The sequence below is a fragment of the Macaca nemestrina genome, chromosome 15 (assembly GCF_043159975.1).
Source record: "Macaca nemestrina isolate mMacNem1 chromosome 15, mMacNem.hap1, whole genome shotgun sequence".
Taxonomy (NCBI): Eukaryota; Metazoa; Chordata; class Mammalia; order Primates; family Cercopithecidae; genus Macaca; species Macaca nemestrina.
Genome location: NC_092139.1, coordinates 1,459,064 through 1,475,629, shown reverse-complemented (window position 1 = coordinate 1,475,629; position 16,566 = coordinate 1,459,064). Strand labels below are relative to the sequence as shown.

Here is a 16,566-nt window from a genome sequence, read left to right as displayed (position 1 = left end):
TCCAAGCCCCAAAGGTCAGAGAGCAAAGGTGTGGCCGGCTGTGGAGGGTGGGGGGAGCCAAAGGTCAGAGAGCAAAGGTGTGACCGGCTGTGGGGGGGCAAAGGTCAGAGAGCAAAGGTGTGGCCGGCTGTGGGGGGGGCAAAGGTCAGAGAGCAAAGGTGTGGCCGGCTGTGGAGGGTGGGGGGAGCCAAAGGTCAGAGAGCAAAGGTGTGGCTGGCTGTGGGGGGAGCCAAAGGTCAGAGAGCAAAGGTGTGGCCGGCTGTGGAGGGTGGGGGGAGCCAAAGGTCAGAGAGCAAAGGTGTGGCCGGCTGTGGGGGGGGCAAAGGTCAGAGAGCAAAGGTGTGGCCGGCTGTGGAGGGAGGGGGGGCAAAGGTCAGAGTGCAAAGGTGTGGCCGGCTGTGGAGGGAGGGGCAAAGGTCAGAGAGCAAAGGTGTGGCCGGCTGTGGAGGTGGGGGGCAAAGGTCAGAGAGCAAAGGTGTGGCTGGCTGTGGAGGGAGGGGGAGCCAAGGGTTGTTTGCAGTGTTGGGGACATAAGAATATTCAGGAATTAGATGGTGGTGATGGTTGCACAGCTGTGTGAATGTACTGCAGACCACTGGGCACTACACTCTAAAGGGGTGAATATTATTGGTGTGGGGATTGTATCCCAATTTTTAAAAGATACGAAAAAATTAATGTTTATTTGTACAATATATAAGACATTGATTTTTAAATACAGTGGTACCATCCCCGGCCCCCATAACCCTGGTTCCTCCAAGCACTTGGAGCCATTGGTGGAAGGAAGCACGTGGACTCCCGAAAGATGATTTGCAAAGGTGCCACGTAAGCAGAGGAGCCACATAAGCAGAGGCCCAGTACCACATAAGCAGAGGAAGGCCCGGAGCCGGCTGCTGAGGTCCTGAGGGAGAGGGAGGGGCACCTGCTCAGCCTTGCCTGTGTGTGTGGATCCTTCTCTCTCAGTCTCTCTCAGGGGATGCTGCCTGGACATGCGTGCGCTTTGCAGTTCTGTCCTCCCAGGCTGCCTGTTCTTCCTCTTGAAAGCAAAAGCCTTCACTTGCTGAGGATGCGACGATGCCCCAGTGCCTCTTGCAGAAGCCAGTGTCAGAGCCAAGAGCCGTCGTGGGCATCATCTGCTCCAAAGTTACGAGTTCTGGTGAAGGGGTCAGGACAGCCCCTCTGAGAGTTCAGCAGAGCAGGTCTGCACAGGGCCCACGCCATGCACAGCCCACACTCCACATGCCTTGGTGCACACTGATGGCAGCAGCCAGCCACGAGGACCAGCGTCGCCCGCATGGACGTTAGAGCAGCCTCCAGAGGCTGGTTCCGTTTCCACACCTGGTTCATGGGTGACACAGTTGTAAGTTGGCCCAGGTCAGTTGTTGGGGCCTGGCCAGCTGTGGGTGGTGAAGTTTTCTCAGACACTTCATCTGCCCTCGCTCTTGTTAGAATTCCTTCTACCTAAGAGCGACAGCTTTAAAAGTGGAATGGCACCACGTCTCCATCCTTACACAGAATCCCACGTGGGAAGACCGTAGTCGGAGGCCCCCACCCTTGCCCAGAGCTGGACTTCGGGGCAGCAGGAAACTGCAGTGAGCGTGAGTCACCCCTGAGGACAGGTGTGTCACCTAAGGGGCTGGGGAATGGGGGCTGGAATGCCACGGCCTGCCCACCTTGGGGACTCTGGGCAGAGCTGGAGCAGCCAGGCAGGAAAATATCCTCCAGTTTCCAGAGAGTAAAAGCTGATGGTCCTACCGAGGCATGAAGGACGGTGATGGACAGTGATGGAAGGTGATGGACAGAGGAGGACAGTGATGGACAGAGGAGGACAGTGATAGACAGCAACAGAGAGTGAAGGACAGTGATGGACAGTGACGGGCAGTGATGGACAGCAAAGGACAATAATGGACAGCGGAAGACAGTGGAGGACAATGATGGACAGCAAAGGACAGTGGAGGATAGCAGAGGACAGTGATGGACAGCGAAGGACAGTGATGGAAAGTGATGGACAGCAACAGATAGTGGAGGACAGTGATGGACAGCGGAGGACAGTGATGGAAAGCAGAGGACAGTGGAGGACAGTGATGGACAGAGGAGGACAGAGAAGGACAGCTATGGAAGGACAGCCACCCCAGTCAGCACAAATGAAGGCCGAGTGGGGCCCATGTATTCCTGGGAGGAATGGCAAGCTGGGAAAGGCCGCCCGGGCAGGGAAACTCAGGAGAGCGACAGCTTGTTCAGGCCAGGATCTTGTGCATTTTCTCCTTTTTTCTTTCTTAGTAAACCTGGTGTAGTCATTGTCTGGGGCTGCCATAACAAATTCCCATAAACCTGCGACTTAAAGCCATGGAAGTTTAGTATGTCACAGTTCTGGAGGCCAGACGTCTAACAGCCAGGTGTGGGCAGGGTCGCACTGCCTTCAAAGCTCTGGGGAGGGTCCTTCCTGCCTCTCCCAGCTTCCTTAGCCTGTGGCTGCATCGCTCTGGTCTTTGCCTCCACCTTTGCATGACCTCCTCCTCTCCTGTGTGTCACTTTTTATGATGCTTGTGATGCCATTTAGGGCTTTGTAATGCAGGCTGTGTAATGCAGCATGCTCTTATGTCAAGATCCTTAATCACATCTGCAAAGAACCTTGCCCCAAATTCCCAGCTTCAAGCAATTCGCCTGCCTTGGCCTCCCAAGGTGCTGGGTTTGCAGGCGTGAGCCACTGTGCCAGGTCTAGATTTTGGGGGCCACCGTTCAGTTGCTGCCCTTGGAGTGGTGAGGAGGAGGCTCTGGGGTGTGGAACGCTGCTCTCCCACACCTGCAGCAGCCCCAGCCTGCTCCACAGGGCAGACCTTCCTTGTGGCAGAAACAACAGGAAAAGGAAAAGAAGAGGAATCCAGGCCTGGGTTCCCGGCAGAGCTGTCCGCAGGGCCTGTGCGGGGTGCAAAGGCCCCTCTGTTGTCAGAACACGCCTGTCCTTGTCACCAAGAGCAGCCAGAACTGCCGTAGATCATTTCAGATGAAACTGGGAGAAATTTCAACTGCAGCAAACACTCCTGGAAAAGGAGAGGCCAATCCCTGTGGCTCCACGGAGAGCACAGCCCGATCCTTCAGCCGCACCCACAGGCAATGCTGCTGACTCTGCCCTTCCTTTGGAAGAAAAGGTTGCTTGTTGGTTTCCGGTTTACCGCAGACACAGTGAGGCCCCTCTCTGGCTCGGAGCCTGGCCCGGGTCTCTCCAGTCCCAGCTTCTCCTTCCCGAAAGGAACATCCTGCCTAACAGGGCAACACCATGTGCACTCCCAGTGTGGGAATCAGGCTGAGCTGGACTTCAGGGGCAGCCCAGGATGCTTGCATCAGGTGGGGCGTTTCCCGGAGGTTTCTTGGGAGCTGCCTGGGAGTGGCCAAAGCTTCTTCCCAGCTGGCTTCAGCCCAGGCTTCCTGGGTGAGATTCTTGCTCCCTGACCCCTCACGGTACGCGTGGTCCTGTTCCCCGCAATCCCCCACCCCCTTGAACTCCGTTCCCACACTCAGGACCCACCCAGATGCCAGCTCCCCGCAGAGCAGTGTGGCCCCCCACTTCCAGCCCTAACAGCACACACCCGGCCCCCCACCTCCATTTTGGAATTTTTCCTCACCAGAAATACCGTTTCCCACCCTGCCTTCTTGTTCTCGGAGGCAGAGGCACTTCAGCTTCCTGGGCCCTCTGTCCCCGAATCGCCTGGTTTCCATTGGCAGTGCCGCCTCTCCCTCACTCGGATTGTCCTGAAATGGCTTCTGTGCGGCCATGCGGGCTGTGTGTGCACAACCTCGGGGGCACATCAACCACGTCCTCGGGCTGGCGGTAGAGACGTGGCCTCGGCCTGAGCGTGGCCATCAGACTCTCCCTGGGACTATGAGCCCTCGGCTGAGGGGGCAGAGAGGCAGCTAGGATCATGGCCGCAGCTCCCGGAAGGGAGCCCCCAGCCACCGGGCTGTCTTCCTGAGCCTGCTCCCCAGGCCGCGCCTTTCCAGCTCCTGTTGCTGCGACCACAGAACCAGCCCCGGGGCTTTCCTGTCCTTCCTGTCCGGGGTCCTTTCCCAGAGGTGGGAGCTCTGGGCGATGGGCCTGTCCTGGGGGAGTCACGTAGCTTGTTTAAGAAGATCCCCGTGGCTCCTGTGCACACGTGTGGCCTCTCTCCCCAGGGGCTGCTGTGAGCCTGGGAAGTCCCGGGAGGTGTCTCAGTCCCCAGAGAGCAGCCTCCGGTGCACCTTGCACGCCTCACACTCCTCGCCCTCCTGCGGGTCGGCTGACTTTCTCCTCCGCCTCAGCCAAGTCTGCCACGCAGAGCAGGTGGGAACCGAGTGGAGGCCGTGCGGGATTCTGAGTCCCGGTTCTGACACCCACCTGGCTCAGCACCTGCCTCCTCAGCCTCCAGCTGCACGGGTGGCCACAGGCGTCAGGGTGTGATGGCAAATGTGGTGGCGAACGTGGCCGGTTCGGTCAGAGGTCTCTGCATCCTCCACACCTCTGGCCAGGTGAGGCCCAGCCTGTGTCCCTCCCAGCTCTACTGACGGATGGCAGGACGCTGAGAGCCTGAGCCCGTGTATCCTCAGTTCTTGGTGCTTTGCAATGCCCCTGGCCCTGGCTGCAGCCGCCCCCTGGCTGGGCCCTGAGCCTGCCCGCCCTACAACACTCACTCTTCAGGAAGAGGGAGCGTCGGCCGAGAGGAGAGCAAATACATGTAAGGGGAGAGGGTGCTTCCTGAGACACTCAGTGGGACCAGGGCTCCTGTGGTCTCCTGCCTTGGCCATTCCGTCCATCTATGGGAGGGCCTTGGCCTCTCTGCTTTCAAAGCTGGGTGCTGGGGCTAGGGGATTGCAACCACGGCCACTCCACTGCACTGGTTGGGAGCTTGGATCACCTGGGTGCAGAGGACGTTTCAATGGCAAGGGTGGGTGTGGCTCATCTCGCCCACCCCACAGCCATCGCCGCCCCACAGACACCTCCGGATCCCAGCCTGCCGTCCCTCCTCCTGAGCCTACATTAGGCTCCATCCTTCCCCAGGCCCCATGCCACCAGCAAGAACAGCCCAGCCAGTGCAGACTGCACCCCTCGGCCTCAGCTGGGGCTGAGCACCCCGCCCTGTGCTTGCCCAGTGTGCTCTCCCCGGCCCCTGAGGCAGGTGGCCTGATCCCGTCTTCAGAGGGGAAAGCCGACTCTCGGGGAGGCCACACAGCCATGGGGAGTGGGCACAGAAGGAGCCCAGCTCCGTGCCAGGCTGTGTCAAGCTGACATTTAGTGCCTGGAAGCAGCTGCGGCCCCCGCAGGGCTTCCTGGCACAGGTGTGGGCTCTTCTAGCGCAGAACGTGGGCTGCACCAGCTTTGGGATGCACCACTTATGGGGTAAGGCCGTGCCCGTGGTTGCTGGCTGACGCCAGGAGTAAATGCCAACACCAAAATAGCGCAACCCAGACCCGGCCGGGTGGCAGGCACTGCCGGTGCCTCTCGAGGGGGCAGCAGGGGCAGCTGCAGATGAGGCACGAAGCCCCAGGACTGGCCGCCTGCCCTCAAAGAGACCCCTGGGTCCCCCCAGCACGAGTGTCTACGTGAAGCCCCCGGCAGGAGAAGGTCTTGCTGCCCTGAGCCCAACATAGCACAAGACAGAGGTCTCACTGAGTCCGGGCCCCGCACTGGCCCTCCCCTGGATTGTGAGTCCAGGCCCTAAGCCAGCCCCTACCCTGGATCTCCCCAGACCCTCTCTGTGGGAACCCAGGGGCCAGGGCCGCTCGACCACATCTTGGTAGCTCTCATCTGGGACCTCATCTTTAATCTCAGCAACTCAGGGATCAAAGAGAAAAGCAAGGCCGAGGCAGGCGAGGCTGGGGTTTCTTGCTCAAGCATTCGGATCATTAAACAAATGAAAAAAATCAAAGAGAAGGATAGCCAGGCTGCTGCCTGTGGATCTGTCTGCCCTCCCCGGAGGCCAGCGCCACACACCCCTCCCTCCCTCTGCCTCCCTCTCCTCTCTCTGTCTTTCCTGATGGAGGCCCCGGCGTCTGGCGTGGGGTCCGTGTTTGGGGAGCGCCTCACTCCGTTTGTGTCACTGTAACAAACGCCTCGGACTGGGTTGTACATAAGCACAGAGTTTTTCTGGAGGCTGGAAGTCCGGCACTGAGTCTTTAGCAGGGTCGCTGCTTGGCAAGAGCTGCTGTCTGCTTCCAGAGGGCGCCTGATTGCTGCCTCCTCCAGGGGGGTCAAAGGCCGTGGCCTCACATGGTGCCAGGAGGGAGGCAGAGGGGGCTCCCTTCCACCTGGAGCCTGTGCACAGGTGCTGTCCCGTTCCCCCAGAAGCCACACGTCTAAGTGCTGTGGGGGGGGGACTCTCTTTGAACACAACTTGTGGAGGACATGTCACTCAAACCAGAGCGGGAAGTGCCAGGAAGGACTCAGGAGTGCCCCACGGCCATGTCCTGGCTTTGGAAGCACAGGAAGCGCCCGGCAGCCTCATTTGATTTTGCTTGAGGAGGAAACACCAGTGCCCCCTCCCCAGTCTCTGCCGCTCCCTCTTCCTGCCGGAGCCCGGGAGGCACCACCCTGCACTGAGAAGCCCCCACAGCAGCCATAGCAGGGACTTCCTTCCATCCCCATCATCCTCCTGTCACCTCGTTTACTTTTACAAGAACCCCCGGAGGAAGCAAACATCCATTCTCCTGTTCTGCAGATGAGGAGACGGGTGGGGACGCGCTGAATGACCCACAGGAGACAGAGGTGGGGACGTGATGAGCGACCCACGGGAGATGGGGGTGGGGACGCGCTGAGTGACCCACAGGAGATGGGGACGTTCTGAGTAAGCCACAGGACACAGGGGTGGGGACACTCTGAGTGACCCACGGGAGACGGGGGTGGGGACGCGCTGAGTGACCCCACAGCTCAGAAGTGGAAGGACTGAGTTTCACTCCAGGTCCTGGGACTCCCAGTCCCCAGGGCTGGGGCTCTGGCAGCGCCTCCTCACCCCGGTGTGGGAGTGAACGGCACAGGACGCCTGGACTGCAGGCGCAGAGAGAGAGGATGCCAGGACTACCGGTGCAGAGAGGACGCCTGGACTGCGGTACGGAGAGGGCGCACCTGCAGACAGGTGGGGGCCCTCAGCAGGAGACACCTGTGTGCAGGAAGTAAGCTGCACCTCATCACTAGTCACCCACGGGGCCACACACAGACCCTCCTGCTCCCCTGAAACCCCCTCCTGCTGGCCCCCAGTCAGTGCTTCCCCCCCAGAAGGAGTGTCAGAGACAAAACAACACATTTAGTTTCGAGATCTGAGTTGGGTTTTATTTGCAACTCTAGAATCGGGCAACACCTCTTTCCATAAAACACAACGAACGCTCTAATGAGCTGAGGGGAGGTCGGTTTCACAGACAGAAGAGGCCCAAGGAAAGCAGACAGAAACCAAAGGCGTGCTGGTCACTTCAAAGTTACTTTTCCTGTAAAGGTTAAAGCAGAGGATTAAAGCCCACCCCTGTGATCCCAGCACTTTGGGAGGCCGAGGGGGGCAGATCACTGGAAGTCAGTGGTTCGAGACCAGCCTGGCCAACATGGTGAAACCCTGTTTCTACCAAAAATACAAAAATTAGCTGGGTGTGGTGATGCATACCTGTAATCCCAGCTACTCAGGAGACCGAGGCAGGAGAACTGCCTGAACCTGGGAGGCGGAGGTTGTAGTGAGCTGAGCTTGAACCACTGCACTCTAGCCTGGGTGACAGAGCGAGACTCCATCTCAAAAGAAAAAAAAACAAAAAAGGCCGGGTGCGTTGGCTCACACCTGTAATCCCAGCACTTTGGGAGGCTGAAGCGGGCAGATCACGAGGTCAGGAGATAGAGACTGTCCTGGCCAACATGGTGAAACCCTGTCTCTACTAAAAATACAAAAATTAGCCAGGCATGGTGGTGCACACCTGTAGTCCCAGCTACTCAGGAGGCTGAGGCAGGAGAATCGCTTGAACCCAGGAGGCAAAGCTTGCAGTGAGCCAAGATCACGCCGCTGTACTCCAGCCTGGGGATAGAGCGAGACTCCGTCTCAAAAAAAAAAAAAAAGGGTTAAAGCAGAGGTGACTTCCTTATCATGTCGGCTTCTTGTTGGCTTCTGGTGGCTGTTTGGGGACTCGGCTGCTATCTCTCCCTGGTTTCTGGGAAGGGTGGGGGCGGTCAGATACAGATCTTAGGAACCGCAGCATCAGTGACTCCATTTTGGTTTTGCCTGTTGGGCCTCCTGCAGGAGCTCCGTCCAAACCAACAGCCTCTGCATTCAGTTTTCTTTGACAGGAGCAGTTGTCGGCCCCTGCCCAGCACTGGTGGGTCTCGCCTGTTCTGGGGGGTGGTCTATGTAAGTGGATGGCGCAGCCCAGACCGTGTCCAGTGCGGCATGAGACTCGTCTGTGTCCTGGTGGCAGTGGTGTGCTTGTTTGCGTGGCTGTGCGGTCCTTAGCGATGTGGACACGTGGCGTCCGCTTGCCATGCCCCTGTGCATTTTCTGGTTGCCTCGGCTGCTGGCTGTAGTGGGGACGGTGGCTGTGAGCCTCTAGACTGTGCTGCTCGGGGACTTCAGGGCCAGGCACATGCCTAGCTGTCCGTGTCTCCAGCACACGAGCTTGTGGCTTCTCCAGGCTCAGAAACACACCAGCCTTCCTGCTGCTGGGCCTTTGCTTCCTCACTACCCTACAGCACCCGGGAAGGGCCAAGGCCTGCATCGGGGCCGCCCGCCTGCTCTTCGTGGCGTTCACTGCCGTCCGTCTGGTCATCCCTCGAAGGGGGACACTCTGAGTTGTGCCTGCCCCGCAACATGCTCCCAGCGCAGAACCTGGAACCCAGCAGACGCTCAGAAATGTCAGTGTCGAATGAATCAACACGGGCGGTGTTGGATGACTAATTAACAAAGTCATCTCAAAACAGAGGTGTGAGTTGGGGACCCAGTGAGCGTTCCTCAAAGTCTCTAAAGAAACAGATCTCATTTCTGAGACTTGGCCCAGCCAGAGCCGCCTGCTATAAACTTGGGATTTCACCAAGAGCTCCCATTTCATCCTTAAAATGCACTTGAATTTCACTTTGTAATGTACTTAAGCTTGTTTTAATATTGAAACAATGTTATTTTTTTTTTGTCTAGATGAAGTCTCGCTCTGTCACCCAGGCATTGGCATTGGCACGATCTCGGCTCACTGCAACCTCCACCTCCCGGGTTCAAGCGATTCTCCTGCCTCAGCCTCCTGAGTAGCTGGAATTACGGGCGCCCACCACCACACCTGGCTAATTTTTGTATTTCTGGTAGAGACAGGGTCTCACCATGTTAGTCAAGCTGGTCTCGAACTCCTGACCTCAGGTGATCTGCCCACCTCGGCCTCCCAAAGTGCTGGGATTGCACGTGTGAGCCGCAGCACCCGGCCTGAAACAATATTTTAAACTGCTGGTCAGGTCAAGCGTTTATCTGCCTCTGCACAAGCCCCGCCCCCTTTCCTGGGCAGGGGTTGGATGGGGAGATGTCTCAGTGCCCCCGCAGCCCAGTCCCTTCTCTCCTCACACTGTCCCTGCCCCCGACCCTCACACTGCCTGGTCCTGCAGAAGAGAAGCAGCCCAGTTTGGGAAGCTGGTAATGCCCACCAGTCGGTCACCAGCGTTGGTACCGCTTTGGCTGTCGGAAGCCAGCTGGGCCTGGGAACACATGGGAACAACTCCCATCGCACAGGAAGAGTCTCCCGGTCCCTCGGGAGCATGGAAGCACAGCCACACAGCGCCTGTTTGCGGCAAGGCTCTCAATACCTTGCCCTCTGTGCCCAATACCTTGGTCTTCTGCTAGGGGTCCTCACAGTCTGGGGAAACTGAGTCCACATGGGCCTCAGGGCTGGAGCTTGGAGCCCAGGGCACCCAGTCAGCACATTCTATCCTCCTGGCCGGTGATTGTTTGGACGTGGACACACGACCCCAGCTAGGCCCATCAGGGTGGAGCGTGAGCTTTTGGCTGGGATGCTGGTGCAAGGTTACTTTGTCTTGCTGGAGGCGAATCATGAAGCTTGCAGCCTTAGAAGCTGCCAGAAGCATCTTGGGATCTCAGGATGAAGATGGAAATGCACACGCACACAGAGCGCTCAGCAATAGTGTTGAGCTGCTGGATCAAGTCACACCTGAAATTGAACTTTGTTCTAGACTTTTCATCACACAAATCAATACATTCCCTTTGCTAAGCCATTTGGGGTTGAGATTTTTGCCTCTAGCAACTAGAATCTGGAAAGATTCCTGGCTAAGATGCGCATGGGAGGGGCCAAAGCAGGAGGACCCTGTGGGTCCAGCTGTCACAGCCCCAGGATCTGAGCTGTCAGTTCTGCAATCTGAGGAGCTGGCCCTGTCTCAGCACATTCTTAACTGTGACTCCTTAGCCGCCGTGGGCACGCATAATTCAGCACAGCTGCGAGTTTCTTGGAGCTCAGGACAGAGCAGCTCAGAATTGTCAAGCAACATTTGTACTTCTGGGCGATGCACACACCCTGACATTCCTCCCATTTCCTTCTGTCCTGGGCCCCAGTTCTTCCCGGACGCCATGCACAGGCAGCAGCGGGGCGGGGTCAGACAGGGCCGGAACTAGCCACTTGTAGTCCCCCCATGCAGCGGGTCAGAAGCCAGGACCAAGGCAGCACCGTCGTGGGCAGCCCCAGGTCAACCCCGCACGCTTCTCTCCAGGACCAAGGCGGCATCATCAAGGGCAACCCTGGGCCAACCCCACGTACTTCTCTCCAGACACAGGACAAAGCCGTTTCAGAAGGACCTGGTGGTGGAAGGTGATCAACAGGAGACAAAAATGGGCAGAGAAAAACACAGGCATCCATAGGACACGCCATGGTCAGGGTGTGTTTACTTGGCCTCACCACCATTAAGACGATGAAAATTAAACAGCAATGGTAACGTGTGTGCTTAGAGACTGGGGGAGACAGCCCCCTTGGTAATGGAAGCCCGGGAGGGGATGCAAGGAACAGGCACACTCCCATCAGCACATCTGGCACGGGGTTTGGAGGACAATTTGGTGGAATCTCCCAGAACTTACCTGGCACTTCCACCTCTAGAGGTCTATGCTGTGGAAATACTCGCACAAACAGAGAGAGGTCACCGTACAAGTATGTCCATTGCAACATCGATGGTAAAACAAAGTAATGATGATTGTGACAGGAGAACTCTGTCTTCCAATCAGAGGCCAGTTAGAGAAGGTAAGACACGCCAGTGGTTAAGAGGAACGAGCGAGCCTCTGCTATAGAGGAGACACAAGAAAGCCACCAAGCGAGGTGTGAGTGGCAGGGAAGCCCACGCCGTGTGCCTGTTTTAGCGGAAAACAAAATCTGGGCAGGTCCACCCCAAACTGCTGGCCGTGCTCCCTCTGGAGGCCCTGCCCAGGACCAGAGGGGCTTTCAAGCCTCTGAGGCCCCCATGGTGCCCTGGGGTTGCAGGCTCCCTCCTTCCTGGAAGCCCCTCCTGCGAGTCAGCTCCCCCGCCCCTGCCCCACTTCTTCCCACCTGTCACCGCTCAAGCTGGCCGTGATCATGGTGGCAATGCAGGACCCAGCAGTTGAGCCACAGGAATTTCCCTGGAGCTGCCTCTGTGTGAGCCCTGGCCGGACACACCAAGAGACAGGGAGGGGGTGAGGGGACGAGCCAGCCCTCCAGCCACTCCCAGACAACGGGGCAGGGCAGGGCCAGGGGAGTGACCAGGATTCTCTCAGGTGGAGGGTGCAGAGGGCGTGGGTGAGTGAGCAGGGGTTGGAGGCCCCCAGCAGCTGCATGAGAGGGCGGGGCAGAGACAAGACCAGAACCCAAGTTCCTGGGAGGCCTGGAATGACGACTTTATTCTTGGGATTTTATTCCTAGGATGACGGTGCTGAGCGAGGTCTGGGCAGAAAGAAGGAACTACTGGACAGGAGAACTTCCGGGGACTGTACCAGGCAGCGTGGAGCTCTGAGCGTGGAGCAGCCTGAGCACGGAGCAGCCCAGCGAGGGGGGCTTTGGCTCAAGGTGACCTGACTTGCAGGTTGACGCTGGTGATGGAGAGGGCTGCAGAGAGCAAGGCGACGATCCAGGAGGATTTCCCCTTTGCTATGCTGCTGGCCCCTCCCCTTCACCCCCACTAAGAGATGCTGGCACCCATCACGGCACACGGCGGCTGGAATGCCAGCTGGGAGGGCTGCTGTCGTAGGTCAGGAGGCTGAAGACAGGGATTGCTGTGCCAGTGATTCTTTGGGAGGTGCTTGTTTTAATCTGCTCGGGCTGCTGTAACAAAATCCAGTAGACTGTGTGGCTTATAAACAACAGAAATTCATTTCTCACAGTTCTGGAGGCTGGAAGTTCAAGATCAAGGCATGGGAATATTCTGGGCTGGATGAGGGGCTGCTGCCTAAGAGCTGACACCTCCTCTCCGTGTCCTTGCACGGGAAAAGGGGTTGGGTCTCTCTGGGGTCCCTTTTATGAGGGCACTCATCCCATTCATGAGGGCTCTGCCTTTGAGACCTCATCACCTCCCAAAGGCCTCATCTCCTGAAACCATCACATTGGCGGTTGGGATTTCAACATGGGAATTTAGAGGAACACCAGCATTCAGGCGTGCTCCCTGGAGAAAGGTGAGCGGGACGCAGGATGGGAGGAGCTGAGCTGGGAGGGGCTCTCAGCCGGATGCATGGCCATGTCTGCTGGGCTGAGCCTCAGTTTTCAAGGTGAGCTCAGAGTCCGGGGGAGACTAAGGGCTCTGGTGACACTAAGGTCAGATGCGCCTCTCATGGGGGCCTGGAGCCCTGGACAGTTGACGAGACCAAGAGTCATTTCGAGACGCCCGTTGGTCCTGCTATGCAGGAGGCTCCCGGCCACTCCTTAGATGCAGACAGCGGGGCTTCCCAAGAGCTGCACAAATTGCTGGAGTGGGAGGTGCTTTGACCGCGCAGGGGCCCCGTGGAGGGCGGATCAGGCAGGAAGGGACATGGTGCCTGGGGCCCCTGACCCTCTGGCTATGCTGGAGGCATTCCAGCAAGGCTGGCCCGGGGCCTCTGGGGTGGGGGTGGCCTGGGGCCCCATCTGTGTGCTGCTGCCACCCACTGTGGGACTTTGGGCATGTCTCTCCATAGTCTGATCCCCAGCCTTGGCAGCTATGCAACGTGTGGATGCAGCGGGACCTGCCTTGCAAGGAAGCCCTAGGAGGGCGGCTGCCCTTGGGGATGCCCCATAACTGACCCAGTATGGTGACCCTAAGCTGATGAGCCTGAAGGCATGTACCCATACATGCAGTACCCATGCACAGAAATGCACGCACACACACACGTACATGCACATATACACACACTGCACATATGTGTGTGCACACACCCCAGCCTTGGGTAGCTCGAGCTGCTCCTCAGGCTCTGCCACCCCTGCTGGGAGCTGGCTGGACGCTGTGGACAAGGCTGACTGGCTGTGAGGCCCACACAGGGTCACAGAGGACCTGTGCTCAAGGCCCTGCCCACTTTCTCTGTTCCTTGTGTTTAGAATGAAACCTCTGTGGTCCTCACCCCGGAACTGACGCTGTATCTCCCCATCACAGGGCACGCCTGGCCCTGGCCCAGTGGATGGCTGGCTCCACACACCCTTCTCCTTCCAAAAAGGGCATTACAGACTTCTGGGTGCAAAGCTTCGCTCCACCACTTACCATCTTTTTCACTTTGGGCAAATTATTGAATTGTACTGTGCCCTGGTTTCCTCGTCTGAACAATGGGTTCATATCAGAGTGGATGGTTGTGTGGTTTAAATGTGCTCTTCCTCATCGAGCCCAGGGCTGCGATTCTGGCAAGTGCTCAGCCAGTGTAGGCTTGAAAGGGAAATTGGAGGCCTTGTTCCACAGATGGGTGACCTGGGTCTAGGGACCTTGTTCCACAGATGGGTGACCTGAGTCCAGGGAAAGGCAGTGCTTTGCCACAGGTCCCACGACTTCACAGGTGACCTGGACTCCTGCCTGGCTCACAGCAGCTTCATTCCTGCTCACCTGCCTGTGGCAGCTCTGCACAGCTGTTTACTCAGAAGTTCTCATTTCACTGTTTTTGTATTATTGTTTGATTTTATTCACATCAAGACCTTCAAGAGCCTCAGGGAGGAAAGCACAGAGATGATCGCATTACTATAACTGAAAATTAATGGACTGCTGGCAGTTCTAGAAGAAAAACAAATTATCTAAATATTTTAGATGGGAAAATAGAATGTTTTCAATTTGCAGCTGCAGGTTCCGCACCATTCCCCACTCCATTGCCAGATCCCGCCACCGAGTGAGCTTTGGCCCCGCTGTGAGTTGGCCACTGCGAGCCAGGGATTGCAGGGAGAGGCGAGGCTGCTGTGGATGCTGTGAGGCAGGAGCTACCCTGTCCTTGGAAGGGCCACGCCTCTGATCTGAGCTGTAGGACTGGGGCCTTGCTCTAGGGGTGGAGGTAGCCCCAGACCTCCCAGAGTCTGGGTGGGCCTGGTTGATGAGGCAGCACTCTGACTACTGGCTTTACAATCAGAAAACTGCAAGTTCAGCTTCCACTGGTCACCCAATGCCAGATGTTGGCCCCAACTGTGCCCCTTCCAAGACTGCCTTCCCTTTTCCTCTCCTCCTTTTCAGCTTCTCAACCTTCACAGTCCACCTCTTCCAGGCAGCCCACTGTGACTAATCCAGGACATGGCTCCCACTCTCTGAACTCATGGCACCCACACAGTCCTGACCATGAGATCCGGTGCTGAAATCTACACTGTTCCAACTGCCACTTGTGTCCATGCTGCTGGTAGATGTGCCTGTGCACATCACCTTGGCCCTCTCCTTTCTGTGCACACCAGTGGTTTCTTACTGCAAGAACTGGTGACTCCCTCCTGAGGGCAAATAAACGGCATTGAGACACCATTTTGTACCCACAAGTCCTGCTGCCGTCAAAAGACCAACAATACCCAGTGTTGACAGACACGCAGAGCAGCTGGACCTCACACATCGCTGGCAGAAGCGTGAAATGCTTACCATCTTTTTTGTTGTTGTTGTTGTTTTGAGATGCAGTCGCGCTCTGTCGCCCAGGCTGGAGTGCAGTGGCGCAATCTCAGCTCACTGCAACCTCCACCTCCAGGGTTCAAGCAATTCTGCTTCAGCCTCCTGAGTAGCTGGGATTACAGGTGTGCGCCCCCAAGCCCAGCTAATTTTTGTATTTTTAGTAGAGATGAGGTTTTGCCACGTTGGCCAGGCTGGTCTTGAACTCCTGACCTCTGGTGATCCGCCTGCCCCGGCCTTCCAAAGTGTTGGGATTACAGGCGTGAGTCACTGCGCTCGACCACTTAGCATGTTTTAATAATGTTCCATACCCACCTACTCAGGACCCAGAAATTTCACTTCTAGGTAATCACCTAAGAGGAAGAAAAAATATGCCTACACAAAGACCTTTCAAGATAGCTTTACTCATACTAGCCAAAACTGACACGACCCCAGTGTCCAAAGTGTGAATAAATGAAGGAATGTGGCGTGTTTCCCATGGCACACTGCTCTGCAATAAAAACGAACCAGTTACGGATACGTGCAATGTGGCTGAATCTCAGAGACATCACGTTAAAGGAAAGCCATCACGAAGGTATATTTTGCACAGCTCTATTTGTGTGATATTCCAGAAGAGACAAAACTAAGATATGGCGATATTGGAATCAGAAGAGTGGCTGCCTCTGATGGAAATGTTCTATAATTGACTATGGTAGACATTACGTGGGGGTACGCATTTGTCAAAACTCATTGAACTCCACGTTTTGCAGTGTGTAGCTTATACCTCAATAAAAATGTTTATTCTCCATCATTTCGAAAGTCACCCAGATCAATGAGGAACACGTAGAATGCACAGAAAAAAACAAAGTAAAAACAAAACAAAAAATTACGTGCAACTAACCTCCCACAGGTGATCACGTTTTCAGCTGTGTACCTTCCTAGTGCAGACCATTGCACACCTGCACCCTGGGGCATCTGCGTGGCAGGGGTGGGGGCCTGCGGACCCTCTCAACCCCGCCGCCTCCCACCAGGGCCCAAAGGCTCGGGTGGTGGAAGACAGACTCAGACCCCAGGGCGGGAGCACGGGCCCCAGGACGCAACCCTCCATCCCCGCGCCGGTCCCCCGCTACCCACCGCCCGTGACCCTCGCCTCCCTGCCTGTCACCCGCTGCCCCGGTCCTCCTACCCGAGTCCCCCTGCCGGTCCCCAGCTGTCCTGGCCCCTCTGCCCCCGCCCCGTAGACCTCGCCCCTCTGCCCGTCCTCCATGGCCCCGGGTCCTCCTACCCCCGTCCCCTTGCCGGGCGGTTCCAGCCCCGCAGCTCCCCCCGAGGCCCCCACTCGCCCCGCCCCCGTTGTCGGCCCCCGGTGAACGCGCCGTCCCAGAAGCACCTCAGTTTGGTTCCACGGATGCACGGACGCTTCTCCCGCCCGGCCCCCAAATGCTGCTGTCCTCCGCGGCCACCGCGATCAGGGGCGGTCCGGGGCCTGGGGTGGGAGTTGGACGGCGCAGCTACGCGTCTCCATGGCGACCGGGCGAGTGCGCGCCTGGGGGGGCTGGGGCCTGAGG

At 57.4% G+C, this 16,566-nt stretch overlaps 1 long non-coding RNA gene across 6 annotated transcripts; it reads right to left on the bottom strand.

Annotated features, from left to right (window-relative positions):
• Window positions 1–7,157: 7,157 nt before the first annotated feature.
• On the bottom strand, window positions 7,158–16,540 carry LOC105470500 (uncharacterized). Of its 6 annotated transcripts, XR_011613160.1 has the most exons (5): window positions 16,389–16,537; window positions 13,997–14,095; window positions 11,512–11,605; window positions 9,299–11,249; window positions 7,745–8,819 (listed from the first exon to the last, which is right to left on the bottom strand). It is a non-coding gene; the product is annotated as an uncharacterized lncRNA (long non-coding RNA). The 6 variants fall into 6 exon arrangements; XR_011613157.1 differs by having other exon boundaries at window positions 11,512–14,095; window positions 16,389–16,540; XR_011613158.1 differs by lacking the exon at window positions 16,389–16,537 and having other exon boundaries at window positions 13,997–16,180.
• Window positions 16,541–16,566: the final 26 nt, after the last annotated feature.